The following is a 17,601-nucleotide window of genomic DNA, read 5'->3' as shown; positions in this document are numbered from 1 at the left end:
CGAATAAGGACCCAATGGAGGTATCTCAACTAGAAGCAAGAATAAGAAAAATGCAGATGTTGGAAGCCAAAACAAAAAGCAGGGGAGACCTTCTCTAAAACATCAAAGGGAACAAGAAAGTTGGAAGAACCATGTTGATGGAACACAGAGCTCCATCGAGTCAGCTCTATCCCCGGTTAAAGTATGAAGATAATTTCCTGGAATATAAGAGGGTTGAATGCCCCTCATAAGCAAGATGTGTTACGTAATATTATAAGAGATCATAAACCGGATGTGGTCCTTATTCAGGAAACTAAGACGTGTAAGGATAAAGTGGAAAGGATTAGAATATTTAAAAATAATGGAGTTATAGGAACTAGTTCGGAGGGTGCCTCTGGAGGAACAACGATTTTTTGGAACCAAAAAACTATTAAAGGTAAGGAAATCATTTCTGAAATCAATAGAAATTATGTTTTGCTTGAGCATATCAAGGATAACTTTGTTTGGGTTATCACTAATGTCTATGCACCTAATACCAAAGCTAAGAGATTTAAATATTGGAGAAGCCTTGCAAAAGACAGACTAAATTTTGCTGATAAAAGCTGGATAATAATGGGAGATTTCAATACTCCGCTTAAAGAGGAAGAGAAGATGGGAGGCCTCCTCTTGCAGCTTGATGGTAAACAAGATCTTATGGACTTCATCAATGATCAAGCTCTTATGGATGTGGACTTCCAAGGGATCAACTATACCTGGACTAATAGAAGAACTGGAGCTGATCTTATTCAAGTTAAGTTAGATAGAACCTTAATTTCTCCTGAGTGGTTATCTAAGTATAGTTTTTCTTTGGTGTCTATTATTAAGAATGGATCTGATCACTACCCTATTTCTTTTACTGCCAATTCTTGTTCTGCTAAGAGAAATTTTCCTTTTAGATTTGAAAAAGCGTGGTTATTCCATCCGTCTTTGGAAGTTTGTGTTGCTGATTGGTGGAGTTTTGAGCTTGAGGGAACGACTTTATTTAGAATAGCCAAAAAGCTCAATATTATAAAGGCTAAAATCAAAATTTGGAACAAAGAGACTTTTGGGGATATCTTCAAAAGTAAAGCCCAAATTAAAACTGAAATAAAAGAAGTTCAAGATAAAATCCAAGAGGACGGGCTTTCAGAAGAATTGAGATTTGTGGAAAATGGTTTGTTGTCTAAATACCACACTATTATTTCTAATGTAAGAGACTTTCTGGAGACAACTATCAAGAGCCTTATATTTGAAGGAAGGTGATAAAAATACCTGGTTTTTTCACTTAACTGCTCTTAAGCACAGGGCGACAAACAGGATTTCCAGGTTATCCTGTAATAGGGGGATTTTAACGGATGATAAGGACATAAGAAAGGAAGTTCTGGATTATTTTAGCAATCTATTGGGAGAAGTGGATGATCTTGATGTCAGTAATCAAAATCTCCTTTTGCAGGCTATTCCTTCTACCTTGATTGAGGAAGACAACAAATATCTCTCTTGAATACCTTCTAGTTAGGAAATAAAAAAGGCGGTGTTTTCTTTTCAGGGAGATAAGTCTCCTGGTCTGGATGGTTTTCCAATGTTCTTTTTCCAATACTTTTGGCACATTGTGGAGATTGATATCTGTAAAGGAGTTAAAGAATTATTTGGCTCAAGAAGGCTTTTAAAAGAATTGAATGCGACCTTCATTGTTCTAATTCCGAAGATTTCTGGAGCTGACTCTCTCAATAAGTTTAGACCTATTAGTCTTTGTAATTCTATTTACAAGATTTTGTCTAAGGTTCTCACTTCAAGATTGTTGGATATTCTTCCCAGAATTATTTATGCTCAGCAAAATGGTTTTGTCCCCAGTAGACAGATTTTGGATTCCATTATTTTAGTTCATGAAAATATTCATTTTCTAACAGTTGCTAAAAATCAGGGCTTTTTTCTTAAGTTAGATATGTCTAAAGCCTATGATAGAATGAATTGGCAGCTTCTTTTTAGGATTATGAAAGCCTTTGGATTTGGAGAAAAGTTATTTAGCTCTATTCTCAATTGATGGAAACTGCCTCATTTGTTGTTATTGTCAATGGATCTCCTTCAAGTTTCTTCAAAATCACTAGAGGTCTAAGATAGGGGGATCCCATCTCCTCTATCTTGTTTATTTTAGCTGAAAGTTTGGGTAGATTTATCTTTAAAAATGTGGAAGAAGGTAATCTCAAAAGGCTAAAACTTTCTTCGTCCAATATTACTTGTACTCATGAATAGTTTGTTGATGATTCGATCATCATGGGGGAAGCTACTATTAGGGAAGCAAAAAATATGAAGAATGTTATCGATATTTATGAATCTGCTTCTGGCCAAAAAATTAATTGGGACAAGAGCTCATTGTTCTTCATCAATACCCCTGTTCAAAGACAATTAAGGATTGAAAGAATTCTTGGATGTAAAATTGCTGAGTTTCCCTCTACTTACCTGGGGCTTCCCCTTTGTATTAAGCCTACGGATAATTTCTGGATTAAGTTGGTTGACAGACTCAACTCTAAATTGGCAGGTTGGAAAGGGGCCATCCTTAGTCAAGCGGGCAAGGTTACGTTGCTTAAAGCTACTCTCCAAAACTTGCCTATTTATGCTCTTAGCTTGTTTAAAATCCCTAGAAAGTTTGCAGAGGCAATTGAAAGAATCTAAAAAAAGTTTCTTTGGTCGGGAGTGGAAGACAAGAATAGAATTCCCCTTATAGATTGGAATAAAATATGCTCTCCCAAGGCCTCTGGGGGGTTGGGTTTAAGGAATATTAGCTCTATGAATAATGCCTTATTAGCAAAATAAATCTGGAGAATGTAAGGGGAGGAAAGAGAGTGGAATTTAATCTGGAGAAAGAAATATCTTCATATGCAACCTTCTGAGGAAGAATTTATGGATAAATATTTTACTGTTGAAGGCTGTGCAATTTGGAATGCAGTTCAATCAGCTAAAAGTTGGGTTGCTGCTGGAAGAACATGGAAATTGGGGAATGGTAGAAGTATAAGATTTTGGGAAGACAGATGGTTTATGGATAAACCTTTGGAGGAAATCCCAATCCTTTATGATTGGAAATATTGGTTCAAAAATAGACATGGGGGTTTGGTTAGAGACTACTGGAGAAATGGGAATTGGATTGAGTTTAGCCAGCATTGTCTAGGTTTAAAGTTTCTTGAGATTTTGCTTTCTTCTAAAATTTTGAGGGATAACAAAGAGGATAGTTTGATTTGGAGGGAAACCTCGGATGGAAATTATTTTGTGCCTTCGGCAGTGGCTATCCACAACAAAGTTATAGAAGATATTCCTATTTGGGCTAAAGTGTGGAATAAGAAGTTAATTCCTAAAGTTAATATTTTTTTTCTGGATCTTTATCCAAAACAAGGTGTTGACTTTGGACAACCTCCAAAAGCGAGGATTTGTTTTTCCTAACAGGTGTTCTCTTTGTTGCAGGGAAGAAGAATTAGCTTGCCATATTCTCCACCAGTGTACTTTCAGCTAGGAAACTTGGAAAATTATTTTTAGTAGGTGGAAGTTGAGTTGGGTTTTTTCAAACTCTCTAGGGGAGTTCTGGCAGCAATGGTACTGTCCTAATTCCAACCCTAAGATTGTGGAGCTTTGGAAACTTACTTTCCCTAATGTTATCTGGAACATTTGGAAGGAGCGCAACAATAGGCTTTTTAGGGATAAAAGTTCTAATCCTGAAGTTGTGGTGGATAAAATATATAGAAGTATATTTGAATGTCTCAATGGTACCGATCATGGTCTAGCAGCTAAAGAAGACTTTAATGATAAGTGGAACCTTTCTACAACCAAATCCAGTAAGGAGAAGGGTAGGGAAGGTCTGGTATGGTGCTTCCCACTTCAGGGATGGATAAAGACCAACTTTGATGGGGTGTCGAAAGGGAATCCGGGTAAAGCTAGTTATGGGGGCATTGTCACGAATTTTGCTAGAAGTTGCCTAGTAGTGGTTGCTGGCCCTCTGGGTAGTCAAACTAGTCATTATGTTGAAGCTTCAACTACTTTGAATACTCTGATTATTGCTAAGAACCTAAATCATGACAAGTTATTGCTGGAGGGAGACTCACTAAATATTATCAAGTGCTTGAAGGGGGAAATAGAGCCATCGTGGTCTATTGAAAACATAATTTTGAAAGCAAGAGAAATTATTGCTAGTTTTAAAGTTATCATAATTGAACATGCCTTTAGAGAAAAAAATTTGGTTGCGGATGGCTTGGCAAACCTAAGTGTTAATTCCAAAGCTTAAACTATTTGGCACAAGGAATTTAATTTTAATTTTAGTATCAAAGATCTCCTAAGAAAGGATAGATTCACGGGGAAAGAAGGACCGCATAATTATGATAGTTGAAATGAGTAATTTATGCATTTATAGAAAGGTTATGATTACTTGGCAAAGTGGCAGAATCGCAATCAAAGATATTAACACTCTGTGGATTATCATTTTCAAAATTTTGAGAGACAACGGGAAGAAAGCTTTGAGCTTGCAGAAGAACAGAGGTGACATTCTGAAATTGAATATGGGAGGGGATCTAAGGAGGGAGGAACCAGACAACATTTCCAAATGGAAAGAAATGGCAAAAGTTTGGACGAAGCTGGAAAAAGGGTCCCTAATGAACTTTATGGAGAAGCAGGTTGATTACGATAAAGGTAGGGTTAATCTTGCAATCTCCAAAATAACTGAAAATTGGAGTAACGGGTCTTTTAAAATCCATGGTGTGAGGTTCAAATTGGACACGGACGTCATTGAAACTATAACAGGTATGCCCTACTCAGGGCTCAATGTTTTTAGAGATCTTAAGGTTTCCAATAATGTGGTTAAACTTTTTCCGCGTAAGGAAATGGAGAGGGCTAAAATTGGTAAAGCCACAGGGGGGTTATTATGATGCCTCCAACATCAAGAAAATTTGGGGTTGTGTGTTGAATGCCATCATGGAATACATAATAGTTGAGGGTCATTTTACTAGGGCCCATACATATCACTTTGTGCTATTAAACCACTTCAGGCATGAGAAAAGGGTTTCCTTGGCCTACTATCTCTTCAGGTCTTTATTGAGGTCCCTCAACAAACACAACAAGAACTCCTCGAACCTGGTGCTTCATTGTGGCCTCATTCTGCTCATTTATTAGCACTGCAAAATCCTTGCCATTTAGGAAAGCAAGAGGTTGTCTGCTTCTCTAGGGAAAGGAAAGAGAAAGCTGGAGGAAGGCGGACCCAGCCAGGAAGAGTCGACTTAGAGCAAAAAAAACAAGAGCACCACTGGGATGATAACCCAAGATGACAAGAATGACATAGAGGAAACTGGAAAAGATGGCAGTGAAATGGAAACAAACGAGTCTGGAGATGAGGAAAGTTGGAAAGATGAGGAAGTGGGTACAGAGGAAGATGAAGCTGAGGACGTGTCCGATCAAGATAGTCCAATTCATAGTGTTGGCTTAGGCAATGCCAACAACCAACCTATGGTGGAGAAGGATGATAAGGTTAATGAGGAAAAATAAATGGATTCTGAGAGGGAAAATAATAAGGAACTTGAGAAGGAAATGGCTAAGGATAATCTGAGTAAGGATAAGGAGTGTGCTGGAGAAAGGTTATTCCTGGATAACCTCAAAAACCTTACTGAGGCTAGATTGGGTTTTGACAGATGGACATATGAAGTTTCAAAGAATTTGGAAAAAAAATGGGAAGCACATGGATGAGAAAAGGAAGGAAGATGACAAGAACCAGAAGCAATGGAAGCAGGACATGGAGGAAAAAGCTAAAAAGATGACAACTCAGATCAACTATCTGGAAGAAGGTAAAGTGGCAATGAAAAACCTGTTGGGAATGATCTCGAATATCTTGTCTGCTGTTACAAAGAACCTAGAGGATTTTTCTAAGGTCCTTGAAAGCTCCAGCTCTCCCAAACCGGTGGTGGACCTCGACATTGATGAAGATGCTATCGAGACTAGGAGCGGGGAAGCTACGTCTGGTGGAGCAGCAAAGAGAACTAGGGCGAGTGTGAAGAAAGTTGTTGCGGCGTCTGCTAAGGATATCCCTAATCTTAGGGACAATATCAAAGATCTGTATGGGATTAGCAGTAACTTGGCTAATGCCCTGAAAAACATAAATTAGTTCTTTTTCTGTGCTTTGTCTGGTTTGGCTGGTTTTCGTTGGTTTTTTGGGGCTTTTTAGCTGGTTTTTTCTTGTTGTTATGCTAGTTTTTCTTATGTAAGTTCCTTTTAGTTTCTTAATGTTTTTATCTAGTAAGGATCTTTTGTAAAGGGTTTCGGGGCCCCTTCAAAACCTATTTTTACCTTAATAAAAAACATAATACAATATCTATTAAAATAATATAATAATATAAATATAATATAATATCATTCAGGGTAACCTAATTTTATTACAAAGTCATATAGTATAATATAAAATCACTTGGAGTTAAACTTTAATTCAAAGTTAGGCTTGTAGTGGGCATAAGATTATAATATTATATGAAATAACAATTTTTTTAATTTATTTTTTATCATTGAAGCACGTCCTCCTTCTCCTTCTCCTTCTCCTTCTCTTCTTCTTCCTTATCTTTATATCCTCCATAGAGTATGAACCTTTGTGGCACCATTATTAATGTCACTTTTTCACATTGTTTGATAAAGATTACAATCAATGTGATGTTGACAATTACAATTAAGATTACGTAAGGGCTATACTTTACTCAGAGTTCAATTATTTTATTTTTATCTAAACCTCTTGTTTTTTAAAGTATAATATTTAAATTTGCAATCACCTCAAAATATAAAATAATATTATTATGGTATTTAAGTTTGAGTTAAGGTGATGTAATTTATTAATGTAAACATAAAAATACAAGTGACACAATGTGTCAAAGTTCCTGCCAATAATATAGTTTTTTTAGAGTAGATAAAAGTAAAAATGAAGATGGAGGGAGAAGAAGAGGAATGAGAGAAATAGATAGAGATAGAGGGAGAGATAAGGATAAAGAGATAGACAAATAGAGAGGAAGAGGTAGAGGGAGAGATAAAGGTAGAGAGAGAGAAAGAGATAAAGAAACAAATAAGTATTCAGGAAAAGGGAGAGATAAAGAGGAAGAGGTAGAGGGAACAAATAACAAATACATATGACAATGATGATAATATGATTATGTTAACTTCTTGAGACTTGAGATTTCATACAACACAATGGAAGACAATAGGTGTCAAAGTAACCTAGTGCAAGAACAAGGTTGTTGATGTAAGAGCCAATGAAGAAAGATTGAGGAAGAGGGAATATTTAGATGTAAAAATAGAGAGTGGTAGAGGGATAAACAAAAATAGAGAAATAGAGATAAAGAGATAGACAGATAGAGAGGAAGAGGTAGAGGGAGAGATAAAGATAGAGAAAGATAGAGATAAAGAGATATGGAGATAGATAGGGAGAAACATGCAGTGTTTGTGTGTGTGTGAGAGAGATAAAAAAATATAGGAAATGTGTGTGTGTGTGTGTGTGTGTGTGTGTGTGTGTGTGTGTGTGTGTGTGTGTGTGTGTGTGTGAGAGAGAGAGAGAGAGAGAGAGAGAGAGAGAGAGAGAGAGAGTGAGAGTCTTATGATGGTATTTGACAAATAATTAGTTAACAATGAATATTTCTGTCTGTATAGAATGTAAAAATATTTTTAGAGATCATATAGATTAATTTAATTTATGAAAAATTTAAAATTATTCATCATCATCATCATCATCATCATCATCACTAATGTCCAAATAATCATTATGAATGCTCTTTGACAAATAATAAATTAACAATGAAGATATCTATACAATAAAATTTATATTAATTTATAATATATCTAAGAAAAAATTGGTATTAAACAATGTTAACATTATAATAATAAAAAAGATGAAAATTACTAAGAAATTGATGCATTAATGTAGAATAAAACATGCATTAACATAGAAAAAAATTGTAAATGACTACATATATGAATATCAATATGTTAGTTGTTTTAACTAACCTACACATTCGTAGGATGTTGTTATTTGATTGCTTTACTCTAGCCTCATTTTCTAATTGGCAAACCTTATAGGTAATTTTTTGGGACACCAATTTCATTAAGATCTCATCAATTGAGTTTCCAATATTCAATTGCCCATTGAAGGTGTTAGAAAATAATTAAAAAGGTTTGTCCAAGATATTGTAAGAGATCACAATTATTGTCCACAACTTGTCATCATATAGTTACACTCTACATAACAAATGTTGATTTAAAAAATACTACTAATTGTATATAAAATTATTCCTCAAATGGCACACACATATTTGCATAGAAATTGATTGATAATTTATTACATGAATTAGTTAATACTTTGTAATTATACTTTACACTTTACAATTCTGTATATATATAATTTACTCTATGAACTAGTTGATATCTTGTAATTATGCTTTATAATTTACAACAAGAGACTCAAAGCGTCAAGTTCCTGCCTATAATTATTATTGAATAGAGTAATTATTGATAGATAAAGTAATTGTAGATTGAAATTAAATCAATTATTAAATGAAACTTGCATTGAAATATCAGCTGGATAAGAATCCTTGAGAATGAAGCAACAACAACAAAAAAAACAATTTGCAAAAATTAGTAATGGTATGCATACCTTCAAAATGTTATTTTTTAGTGGGATTTAGAGGCATTGACTCTGTTGTAAAAGTATTTAATCTGATTTAGATCCGACATCTAGTTCATTAGTTTGGTGGTTATGTTTTGGATTTCAAGTGGTAACCAAAACCATTGAGAATAACATATTTGCCATTTGATGTGGAAGTTGTATTTTCTATGGTTTTCATATTTGGAGATAATTTTAAATTACCAGTTCTGCACTTGTTCTTTCTTCTAAATCATGGAATCTCTACATAACTACATATATTATTTTGAATTGGGGGAATCAATCAGTAGGTATCTTTATGTTTTTTGGGTTTGAAAAAATGTTTTTTTTTGCAATTCCAGAAATTAAAATGTTGGATATATCAATATGAGCAATAGGAAAAGCACAAAAAGAAGATAGATGCAGTATTTAGGAACAAATTTTTACCTCTTTGTTAATTATTAAGAACTTACAGGAAGAAAACAAATATATTTAGAAGCAACTTGTAATCTGTTTATGCATAGGCGTTTCAATATACAAAAGAGCAATATTCCAACAGTTTAAAGAAAAAGCTAACTCCAAAAGAAAACATGAACACAAATTATTGAAAAGGAATTATAATATTTACATTCAGCCTCTTCAACACACAGAGTCATTTCCCACTAGCTCATGGAAATAAAAAACTTCAAAACTAGAAGACAAAAGGATTCCTTGAAAATAAATTCTTATGAATGTTCACAAAAATAATACTCAACTTCGAGCATCTATCGATTAAGAAATCACATTGAAAATAAATTAGCCAAGTATTGGAAAGTTCACCATAAATTAAAGAAAATTGTACTTTCTTAGAACAAAATTGTAATTAAACATTCAAAGATAACAGTTTGTGTGCACAATTAAAAGTAATCACATTCATCCATATTATTGATGAAACAAAACAATATAAGAATCACATCCAAACAGTCAGAAATGATTGCCAAGTATACATATGGTGACATAAAGATCTGTGTTTTTAGCAATGATGGTTTGGCATGCTTGCGAAATGCCCAACAATCATTAAAAAAAATATGTTTTCCCTTAATCAAAAACAATTATAAATAAATAATTAATCAAAAATTCAAAACTAACATTTGCCTTCATTTACAATTAGACAACAAATACAATGTGAAAAATATATTCCATTCATCCATGGATCTGAGTGGCCATGGAATCCACCCAAAACAAGATATGTAGTATAAACAGTACATCAAGTAGACATGCCTTCAATATTAGTCTCGCAGCTAACTGTAGAAATGCTTTCAACTAATAATTTAGTTCTCTAGAATTAAATTTATTTGGATGAAAGCTTTATATAGTCTAAACATATATGCATCCGGTTATCCTTCCAGTGTCATATTCACTCAATCCAAATTTCTTTAGGATTGCTCTCAGGAGCATTGTTTCAAAGGTTTGTGAAATTTAGAAGAGGAAGAACTTTTTAGGTTAAAAAAACTATAAATATACATACACACACAATATGTTATATACACATGCATACACGAACATATGCATTGATATTTTAAATATGTAATGGTGCAAATTTATATATTGTCAGATCTCTGTAGCTGGACTATTGTCTATGCCATTCAGATTTTGTAATGGAGACTGTGTTGAAATCCTAAATATTTGGGTTCTTGGTGATATCTTGAGATTTTTTTTTAAAGACAATCTAGCGCCTCTTCCAATTTGTGAGCAGATGGTAAAATCCCATTAAACGGACGACCTTTCTTCACCATCATCTCTAGAAACCAAAGAGATCATGACAGAGAGAAGTTCGTTGTCTCACAGGTGAACAGTGGGGAGAAAAAGATGCTAAAATGCAAACGGAAACCTGCAATTTTACAAGCTAACAAAAAGAGTTCAAAATTAAAATAGAAACAGTAAATATTTCCATACCTCTTGTCTATTTCTTTCTGTGTGTAGTCCGGTTGGAAAGGTCAGCTTTGCTTGTCAATACGTAGGGTTTTTAGAAAATCTGGAAATGCTAACAATATCCTTACACCATTGATACAAATAGAATAGGATTAACATGGCATATTTACCTCAAATAAGACTGATGAAGAGATCTCAAATTTGGAAGCAAAATGAGAACAAAATGGACAAAGACAATGCTTCTGGAAACATATGGACACTGCAATTTTTTTTAGTAGATATGTTAATTCAGACACGACAAACTATAATTCAGTGAAATCCAACAAAATCTAAATAAAATATTATCTGATATGATGCATTTTAGATAATATTTTATTCAGATTTTGTTGGATTTCACTGAATGAAATGAGATTTTCCTAGATCTTTTGGGAATTCAAGGATCATTTATCATTATGAAAGAGATCAAAAAATTTATTGACATTTGGATGATTGTAAAAATTTTGATTTTTTAATTGAGGAAAATACATTTTTTACAATGACTGTTTGCAAAATAGACCAATCAGAAAAGAGATAAATAGTATTATTTGAATTGTAAAAAAATGTCATAATTCAAACTATAGAAATATGAAGAAATTTTTAAAAATATTTTCATATGATTGGCTACCTTAAAATGTTGAATGCATTAGTAATCATGCATCTAGGCAGGGAACTAATAATAAGTAAATCTATTCTTCAATTGTAATGTGAATTGATTCTTAGTTGGATTCCTATAAAAAAATGAAACATTATGATTAATTGAAAAGTAAAAATAAAAATTACAATTTGAAATAAAATAAAATCCATGAATATCAGTTACATGTCATTCCAAATCTTTATTTACTTTCAAAATTTGTCCAAAAAAAGAAATTTCATTAAATGTATGCAGCAACTTCAAGTTAATGTTATATTTTTTTTGTATTAAGTATCATAAAATATCATTACAAAATTCAGAAGTCTAGGCTGGAGAACACACAGCCAGCTAGCATTTAGATCTCATAGTGACAATAAAACCATGTCAGGAAGGTCAGCGGGCCATATTATGTGGCCTTATACACAGGATGCAGCTAAATTACAAAATTACAGAGTTGGATGTCCCATATACAAAATATATCATAGAGGATTGTCGACTAACTAAATAGGAAGGAGGAGTCAAGATCAATATTGTCTCCCAAGGGGGAGAGCCATGCAGTCCATCCTAGCTCACCCTCGTACCACACCAGTACATTTCCTTCGGTGAATTGGTCTCTAAAGGGGTGGAAAGGCAGACCTTCCAATTCCAGCTCAATAAAATCCTCTCTCTGTTGTCTTGCCTCCATCTCCTACATAAATCTTATTAGCGCCTACTCAAAGTGTGTCTTGTTGCTTCCCATACGGTCCCAAGTGAACCCATGGGACAATTCTCAAATGAAGACAAGAGTTGTTCCATTATTCAACCATCTGTCAAATTTGTCCTTGTCCAGTCGTAGAACCACAGTGACCTGCATAGCAACAAGGTAATGAATGAGTCTCCTAATAGACTCAGTGAGGTATCTACCCTTTCCAATAAACACATCATCATTCCTAGATTTCCAAATGATCCAAAGAATTTCCAAGGAGAGAATAGACCAAAAAAGATTAGCACATTTCTTGTCACCTTTAACATAACCAAGTACCACCTCTTTAACAGAAAGACATTTATTATCAACTGAAAAACCAAACAATTTCCATACCTCTTTGTAAAAATGACATTCAAAGAAAATATGGAGCACAAACTCTAGGAGATGACATAGTTTACACAATAGGGGGTTGCCATTATTATCTTTAAGCGAGAGCTTGTGAAGCAAAAGTTTCCAGGCAAATAATTTATTTTTTTGTTCAATCGGATTAGACCAGAATCTCAAGAGACTAGTGTGCCACTTTTTAGAATCACAGGTGAGATTCTAGATATTGTTGAGATGGGTTAGAATATCTTCAGAATCAGCAAGGGTAGAGTAGATCAGTTTGTCCTTTATTAGAGGAAGGGGAGAGCCATCTCTCCAATAGAGGGAGGTGATTGGGGAGAGTGAAGAAGGGGCAGGTGAGGAGAGGATGGGATCGAGTGCAGACTTGAGGACATTGTAGGTTCTAGCTTGGGAGACGGGGAGGTTGAATTCGGAGCTAAGGGCATCTCAAGAGATCAGGGTACCATCTTTCAAGATGTCTTCAAAAGTAATTAGTACTAAGTTGTGCCACTTCAAGGCAGAGCACTCTTGAAGACAGGCCAATTGCTTTCCATTATGTAGAGTATTCCACCATATAGATCTGCCCAAGTTGAGAGATCCCTTATTATCAACAATGCCCCTGTTACTGATGAATTGTCTGACATGGTTCCAAGCCCTCCATATAGACTTGAAGACTTTTGATCCCGCAGGAGAGATCTTGAAATTAATAGCAATTAGGTCCCACATGGGAAAGTTCTTCCAATTATTTGCCTTTTTAGGGGTGGAGCGCTGTATATTGTGTCTGATCAAAATTTCCAAGGTTCATTGCCATCAAGGGCTTTAAAAATCCATTTGGCAGCCAGGGCAATGCCCTGAGTTTTAAGGTCTTTGAGGCCCACACCCCCCTGTATCTTAGATCTAACACACCAATCCTATTTAATAGCATGTTGTTTCCCGTTCCCCTTCCCATCCGACCATAGAAATTTCCTGATTTGTTTTTGAAGATAGTTGAACCGGTAATTACTGAATAGCCAAGATGAGAAGCAATAGATGTTATATGACGACAAGATTTTTTGACAAACTTGAAACTGACCTACTTGGGAGAGGAAGTTCCTATTCCATTTGGTAAGTTTTTTATCCACCTTATTCCTGAACCACTCCCACATTTCTTTTAGATTCGGGGAGACAAAGAAGGGAATACCCAAATATCTAGTGATCGTGTTCGGTCCTCCCAATTTCAAGTCAAATTTGGACATCCAGTTAGGAGGGGAATTGGTCCATCCTATCAAGGTAAATTTATGGAGAGCAATTTTGCTACCTGAGGCCTTATAGAAGATTTCAATATTATATAGCAGAGAGGATAATTTTTCCTCATCCAAGGTTAACAGAATAGTTGTATAATCAACAAACTAGACATTGATGATTTCTTCTTTATTAGGGAGAGAGATGCCTTTGACCCTGGGGGTTATATTGCAGTCCTTAAGAACATAGCGCATAACATCAATAGCCAGTACAAATAGGGTTGAGGCAAGCGGGCAGCCCTGTCTTATTGACCTGGAAAGAACAATATTACCAGATCTGTTTCCATTTATATCAACAACAACATTGGCATCACAGAGTAATGTTTGAAATACCTCACAGAATGTCTCCGAAAACCCCAAACTTACTAACATCTGGATTATGAAGCTCCACTCTATTCTATCATATTCCTTTGATAAATCAATCAATAGCATGACCCCATTTTGTTCCGAGTCCTTAGCCCACTCAAGAGATTCCCAACAAGTTACCGAGTTCTCTAGGATATATCTGCCTTTAACAAATCCTGTTTGGGTGGGGCTGATTTTTTTTGGCATAATTTGAATCAACCTGTTAGCTACCACTTTGGCCAATATCTTATAGGATACATTTAGTAGTGTGATAGGCCTCCAATTCTTTAGCAATGTCTTGTCCCCCTCCTTAGGGATGAGCTTGATGACCCCTTGGTTGATTTCTTTGCTCAGGGTTCCTTTGCTAATAGCTTCCAGATATAGGTCGTGGAGGTCACCTACAATCCACCTAACATTTTTCTTGTAAAATTTCACCGGAAAGTCATCCGGTCCAGGGGACCTGTCATTTCCCATTGAGGAGATGGCCTTTAAAATTTCCTCTTTTGAGATGGGTTTCCCTACAAACTCATAATCCTCCGCATTAAGCTTAGTTGGGATCAATTCCTTAATGAGCACCCTGACAGTCCTATATTCATCATTTAACTCTTCTGCAGTGAATAGATTTTGGTAGAACTGGGTGAAGCACTTTAGGATCTCCTCTAAGCTTGTAATATGGGTATTGTTATCCTAGATAGCATTGATGTTCCCTTTTGCCTCTTTGACCTTAAGCAATTGGAAGAAAAAATTTGAGCCTTCGTCTCCTGAGTCCAACCAATTTAATTTGGTCCTAGTTTTCAACCCTCTAATTTTCTCGTTTTGGACCTTCCTAAGGTGGTTTTTGATTGACACCAGAGTGTTAGTAAGGTTTTCATCATTAGGAGAGTTCTGAAGATTCATCTTTGCGATACAAAGGTCTTCCTGGAGCATCCTTTCAACCCGCCTAACATCCTTGGCTTTCTTTTTCCCTACTATTTGGTAGAGGGTGGTCCAACTTTTAATGTTCAGGTTCCATTTATCAATCTTAGAGAGTCAGTTCTGCTCTTTCATATTAAAAAGTATGATGAAGGCCAGGGCAGAGCAAAGGTCCTTATCCTCCAAGTGTCTAGTGTTTAAGATGAAGGAAGGAGGTCTTGAAGAGGGAAGGTGATTAGATGGGGAGAGGTCAATTCCCATTATTATGGGGTGGTGGTCTGACAGTGTGTATGGGGAGACACAATAATGATCTCCATTGGCTCCTTTGCCAATACCAAAGTGGCTTTTATTGAAGTAAAGTTTGTCCAACCTGCAATAAATTCTCTTATTCAGTTGTTGGTAGTTACACTAGGTGAACCATACAGTGTTCAATTGGTCTTTTCTTCCATCAATAGGGTCAACAAGATGTAGTTTATTGATCATTATGTCCCATTGCAACCTTTCCATACCCTTCCATTCAAATTTGTTGCCTCCTTTTTTGTCATTGGTTGATTCAATCATATTGAAATCCCCCCTATAATCCAAGGGATGTCTTCCAGCCTTGCTAGCCAGTTCCATAGATCCCCCTACTCTCTATAATCATTAGAGGCATACACAGAGCAGATTCCAAACTTTTAGTCTTCTAGTTGAATAGAAACCCAGATAGCCTTTTCATAGGGGGATTGCCCCCAGTTGATCACTTTGCTAGCCCATCGAGGACTAAGTAGTATGGTTGTACCACCTTTACCCCTGGTATGGTTAGTATGAAAGGATGTAGCGTCCCTCCAAATACATTTAAGGCCAATTTGTAGGGTGAAGCCAACAACTTTTAGCTCTTGAACAAGGAGGCAATACATGTCCTTATGTCCATTAAGGGATCTTTTGATGATATATTACTTATCAGGAGCCTCAAGGCCCCTGATGTTCCAAGATATTATTTTCAGCAAAACTCACTTTGTTGGGTAGGGTCCGTTTGGGATTTAAATCCCTCAAAACAGTCAGGCCATTCCTCTTTATTTGTGATATTGCTAGCATCAAATGCAATAGAGGAGCAGGGTCTACCTCTCTTCTTCCTTGTCTTGAATATTTGTTCAGGGCCAAGGGATTCCTTCCTGGAGGCACTATCTTTACTATTCTTGGGGGATCTCTTCCTTCTAGCCTTCCTATTTTTAACCATAGTAAACCCTTCCTATGTATTTGTCGAACCTTGTTCAAAGTTAGTGTTTCCAGGAGTGAAGGGGTCCATGATGATCCTCATTTCTTGTGTGGCAGTTTGCTCTGCCTTCAGGGCATCAATAGGGGTGCTAGAAGTACAATAGGTATTACTAGCAGGGTCTCTCCTAGTGGCCTCTGAGCCAATGGATGCATCTAGAGGGTCTACTAAGATCTCATCAATAGTAGGTCCACCAGCTTCCACTTCCAAGGTAGAAATCTCATCAGTTTTGAATCTAGTAGGACCCTGAATTGTCTGCATGTAGGGGTCCTACTAGATTCAAAACTGATGAGATTTCTACCCTGGAAGTGGAAGACCCCTACATACAAACAATTCAGGGTCCTGGTTCGAGGCCCTGCTAATGGTATTTATTATAAGTGGAGCACCCCTATCTATGACCTCTAGGTCAGGTATCTGCCATGGGGAGGCTTCAATTTCCAATTTATTCTTATGAAAGTCTTTCTCAAGAACCTTCCTAGCTTCAGTAGCTCTTCTCAATTTTTCCAACACCAGTTGTTGTGTGTTCTGGGATCTCAGACTCGAGTGGAATTCGGGGTTAACAACAAATTCAAAGGGGTTGAAAGGTGGGGGATGGGTGGCAGAGAGGGCTTCTTTAATAGTATTACTGTAGTTCAAGATGGAGTTAGCCATCGAGGGGGCTGAGGAGGATGGGGGGTCAAGTGGGTGAGGGGTAGTCAGCAGCGGGGAAAAAAAATTAGACTGGGAGGGACTGGGGGAAGGATCTTGAGTAGGGACAGACGGAGGAGGTTCAGAGAGAGTAGCCCAAGGCTTAGAGGGGGGAGGACCAGAAGAATGGGTCTTGACTCTGTTAGATTTTTTGTTCAATAAAGAGAATTTGCTTCTAAAGTGACCACTTACTTTACAGTAATGGTAGGCATCTATGCCACCCATGTATTCAATTGGACAACATAAGGTTTTATTGTTAAGGCAGATAGCGATTTCGGTAGGGTAAACAATACCCGATTTGAGGGCTATGAGTAACCTAGTATCAAGATGAGGGAGAACCGAGCGAGAGGAGTCAATTTTTACAATTTTTCCCAAGGGTTCGACAATTCTATCTATACAAGACCAGAGAAAAGGGGGAATATTTTTAATGGTTATCCATTTTGGACAAGACAGGGTGAGAATTTCATCATTACAAGCCTCAGGGTCCCAACGTACAGCCCTGAAAGATGAGTTCCCCACCGACCAAAACTGTTTGTTGACAATCTTGCTTTGGCTTTCTTTATTATAAAAAAAAATTAAGAACAAACCCTTTTGAATCATTCTACAAAATGAAAAATGAAACCCTAGTTTATTGACCCACACATCTTGCAGCCATTTCTTCATGTATTGACGAGATGGTACATTATTTACATCAAAAGCGGCAAAAAAATAGTTGAATCCCTAAGCCTCGAAATCTCAGAAGAAATAGCAGAAATCATTGAACCATTAGGTTTAATGATGATGCACTTGGAGGGGGAGACCTCACCTTATTTTCTCGTGAGATGGGCTTCATCTTCATGC

The sequence above is a fragment of the Cryptomeria japonica genome, chromosome 11 (genome assembly GCF_030272615.1).
Source record: "Cryptomeria japonica chromosome 11, Sugi_1.0, whole genome shotgun sequence".
Taxonomy (NCBI): Eukaryota; Viridiplantae; Streptophyta; class Pinopsida; order Cupressales; family Cupressaceae; genus Cryptomeria; species Cryptomeria japonica.
The sequence above is the reverse complement of the archived record's forward strand: the minus strand, read 5'-3'. Positions refer to the sequence as shown.